The following is a 4,483-nucleotide window of genomic DNA, read 5'->3' as shown; positions in this document are numbered from 1 at the left end:
CTCTGCTCTCAAAAAGCCCCGGTGATGTGCCTTAGCAGCTGATTAGGGAGGAGATACTGTTTGTTGTGTATCACCTTCCCCACACCTTATGCCTCTCAGTCACCTGTATTCATTTAGAAGACGTTTATTATGTGCCTTTTTAGGCTCCCAGCCTACTTAAGGGAAACCCCAGTATTTGAGTTCCTAGGTACTAAGAACTCAGAGATTCAGAGAAAAACTAAAAGACCTAGTCCATAGTGTCACAGAACTTACAATTTGGTTCAGGATACAAAATATATGCATCTGAAGCAATTAGGGGATAGTACTAATTTATATTCTGTTATTTTCAAGCAACAGAAATCATATCTTCCCTCTTAAGAAAAAGGGAAAATTACTGAGTGGAGACAAGGGAATCACACAAAATGGAAGGAGAGTTTGACAGACAGGATGTGAAGGACATAGGGCAGCTCAGGGATCTCAGTAGCAGGAATGTGTGGACCTTTGTCGAGATCTGTCATTTAGGGATGTGCATATAAAATATAAAGAAGAAAATTAAAACCACCTAGTATCTCACCTCCCAGAGGCAACCACCAGTATGCTTCTGACATATATTCTTCTCATCTTTTTTTTTCCTTTGAGCATCTGGGTGAGTGTGTATATTTGTCACAAAATTGAGATTCTGCACTTTATGCTATTTTGTGTCTTGCTCTTTTCACTTAACGTTATACTGAAAACATTGAACTGTCATTGAAACCTCTTTGAAATACATCTTTTAGTGGCTGCATAATTTTAGTATGTGGCTGCACCATAATTCATTTACTAGTCCCTATTGTTGAGCATATAAATTATTTTCAATTTTTCACTATTATAAAATATACTGTAATAAATATCACAGTACATTGTCTGAATTATTGTCTGAATTTCTGCGTGGGAAAAAAGGTTTCAATCAAGGATAAGACGGAATCATTACCTGTGATTTTAAATGCCTGGGATAACCTGAAATATTCTGCCCCCAAAATACTGTTCCACTAACTTTGCCATTTTATGAGGGTATCCATTCTTTTTCACTCCACAATCAAAACATCATTTTGTAAATCACTGACTTCTTAGTGCTCTAAATAGTCTTTGGAAAGAAAGAATGACCCCAAAACCAAATCAATATCAGGCCAGTTATTTATTCTTGGTCCTCGGATATGAATCTACTTTGTGGAGGCTAGGGAGAGTCAACTGGTTGCATTCAGCTTTTCAGTAGACCTTTTCTCCTGGGTCAGTAGAGGAAGGAGGCCGATGTGTTCTGGGAAGAGGGATAAAATCTAGGAGACAATTAGGGACCTCAAAAGATTCTAGTTTTTAATCTTTAATTTAATAAACACCGTGTGTCAGACATTGTTCTGAGGGTTTTATGAAATCACTTAATCTTCCTACTAATGTGTATTAGTTTGTTCTCACACTGCTATAAAGAACTTCCTAAGACTAGATAATTTATAAAGGAAAGAGGTTTAATTGGCTCACAGTTCCAAATGGCTGGGGACACCTCAGGAAACTTACAATCATGGTGGGGAAGGGAAAGCCAGGACCTTCTTCACATGGCAACAGGAGAGAGAAATGCAAGCAGGGGAAATGCCAAACACTTATAAAACCATCAGATCTCATTAGAACTCATTCACTATCATGAGAACAGGATAGGGGAAACCACCCCCATGATCCAATCACTTTCTTCCCTCAAGATATAGGGATTACAGGTCCCTCCCTCAATACATGGGAATTACAATTCAATATGAGATTTGTGTGAGGACACAGAGCCAAAACATGTAATTCCACCCCTGACCCCTCCCAAATATTATGTCCTCACATTTCAAAACCATTCGTGCCTTCCCAACAGTCCCCCAAAGTCTTAACGCATTTCAGCATTAAGTCAAAAGCCACAGTCCAAAGTCTCATCTGAGACAAGGCAAGTCCCTTCCATCCATGAGCCCATAAAATCAAAAACAAGTTTATTTTTTCCAAGGTACAATGAGGGTACAGGCATTGGGTAAATACGTTCATTCCAAATGGGAGATATTGGCCAAAACAAAGAGACTACAGGTCCCATGCAAGTTCAAAATCCAGTGGGGCAGTCGTTAAATCTTAAAGCTCCAACGTAATCTACTCTGACTCCATGTCTCAAATCCAGGGCATGCTGATGCAAAGGGTGGACTCCTATGGCCTTGGGCAACTTTGTCCCTGTGGCTTTATAGGGTACAGCCCCACTCCCTGGCTACTTTCACAGCTGGTGTTGAGTGTCTGCAGCTTTTCCAGACACACAGTGCAAGCTGTTGGTAGATCTGACATTCTGGGGTCTTAAGGATGGTGGCCCTCTTCTCACAGCTCCCCTAGGCAGTGCCCCAGTGGAGACCCTGTGTGGAGGCTCCAACCCCGTATTTCCCCTTTGCACTGCTCTAGCAGAGGTTCTCCATGCAGACCTCTGCTGCATGGGAGGTTTGCTCCTGCAGACCTCTGCCTGGACATCCAGGTGTTTCCATACATCCTCTGAAATCTAGGCAGAGTTTCTCAAACCTCAATTCTTGACTTCTATGCAACTGCAGGCCCAACACCACATGGAAGCTGCCAAACCTTGGGGCTTGCACCCTCAGAAGCAACGGCCTGAGCTGTACATTGGCTTCTTTTAGCCATGACAGGGATGCAGGGAACGAAGTCCTGAGATGGCACGAAGCAGCAAGGCCCTGGGCCTGGCCCATGAAACCATTTTTTCCTGCTAGTCTTCCCAACCTGTGATGGTAGGGGCTCCTGTGAAGACCTCTGACAGGCCCTGGAGATATTTTCCCCATTGTCTTGGTGATTAACGTTTGACTCATTACGCATGCAAATTTCTGCAGTTGGCTTGAAGTTCACCCCAGAAAATGGGTTTTTCTTTTCTACCACATCGTCAGACTGCAAATTTTCCAAACTTGTATGCTTTGCTTCCCTTTTAAATGGAAGTTCCAATTTCAGATCATCTCTCTCAAGTTCAAAGTTCTACAGATCTCTAGGGCAGGAGCAAAATGTCACCAGTCTCTTTGCTAAAGCATAGTAAGAGTGACTGTTGCTTTAGTTTCCAGTAAGTTCCTCATCTCCATCTGAGACCACCTCAGCCTGGATTTCATTGTCCATATCACTATCAGCATTTTGATCAAAACCATTCAACAAGTCTCTAGGAAGTTCCAAACTTTCCCACAGCTTCCTGTCTTCTGAGCCCTCCAAACTGTTCCAAGCTCTGCCTGTTACAAAGTTGGTTCCACGTTTTCAGATATCCTTATAGCAGTACGTCACTCTCCTCAGTACCAATTCTCTATATTAGTCCATTCTCACACTGCTATAAAGAACTTCCCTGAGACTGGGTAATTTATAAAGAAAAGAGGTTTAATTGACTCATAGTTCCACATGGCTTGGGACACCTCAGGAAACTTACAACCAGGGTGGAAGGTGAAGGCAAAGCAAGGACCTTCTTCACATGGCAGCAGGAGAGAGAAGTGCATGCAGGCGAAATGACAGACATTTATAAAACCATCAGATCTCAAGATAACTCACTCGCTACTGTGAGAATAGGATGTGGGAACCGCCCCCATGATCCAGTTGCTTCCCTCCCTCAACACATGGGGATTATAGGTCCCTTCCTTAAAACATGGGGATTACAATTGAAGATGAGATTCAGGTGGGGACACAGAGCCAAACCATATCATAATGTTATGATGCAAGCATTATTATTACCTTCATTGTATAGATGAGAAGACTGAATCACAGAAGACAAAGTATGGGGTAAACCTGGGATCTGAACCCTGAAACACTGGCTCTCAACAACTGTACCTTGCTTCCATGAATATACTGAAGTTTGTATTTTAAAATCAGGATGGTTGAAAAATGCTCACACACTATAATCAAAGAACATCAATCCAATATGCTTTTTTTTCTTTTACTGGGCTTTAGTATTTCTTATCTTGTACAACACAAGCATTAGCAACCTGGGCATCCCCAGGTCTTCCAAATCTCACTTTAATATTGTAAAAACTGACTCAGTGCTCTCTTCAGCAGCACATATACTAAAATTGGAATGATAGAGAGATTAGCATGGCCCTTGCACAAGGGTGACATGCAAATTCATGTTCACAAAAATTCATTTGTGATTCATGTTCTTGTTCATGAGCAATAAGAAAACACCTGAAGGTGTTTTCAGGTGAAGGTACAAAACTCACTGATAATACTAAGTATAGAGATAAACACAAAATATTATAACAATGTAATTGTGGTGTGTAAACTACTCATGCCCTGAGTAGAAAGACTAAAAGATGAACCTATCAAATATGATGGCTATAACAACTTTTCAAGACACAGACAGTGTAAGATATAAATGGAAACAACAAAAAGTTAAAAAGTAGGGGTGATGAAATTAAAATGTAGATTTTGTATTAATTTTCTCTTTGCTTGTTTGTTTTTGCAATCAATGTTAAGTTGTCATTAGTTTAAAATA

The 4,483-nt window shown here is 40.9% G+C and overlaps 1 non-coding gene across 1 annotated transcript; it reads left to right on the top strand.

The window, feature by feature from the left end:
* Positions 1–4,031: 4,031 nt before the first annotated feature.
* On the top strand, positions 4,032–4,135 carry LOC114680459 (U6 spliceosomal RNA). Its single transcript, XR_003732684.1, has one exon. It is a non-coding gene; the product is annotated as a U6 spliceosomal RNA (small nuclear RNA).
* Positions 4,136–4,483: the final 348 nt, after the last annotated feature.

The sequence above is a fragment of the Macaca mulatta genome, chromosome 8 (genome assembly GCF_049350105.2).
Source record: "Macaca mulatta isolate MMU2019108-1 chromosome 8, T2T-MMU8v2.0, whole genome shotgun sequence".
In the NCBI taxonomy this organism is placed as follows: Eukaryota; Metazoa; Chordata; class Mammalia; order Primates; family Cercopithecidae; genus Macaca; species Macaca mulatta.
The sequence above is the reverse complement of the archived record's forward strand: the minus strand, read 5'-3'. Positions and strand labels throughout refer to the sequence as shown.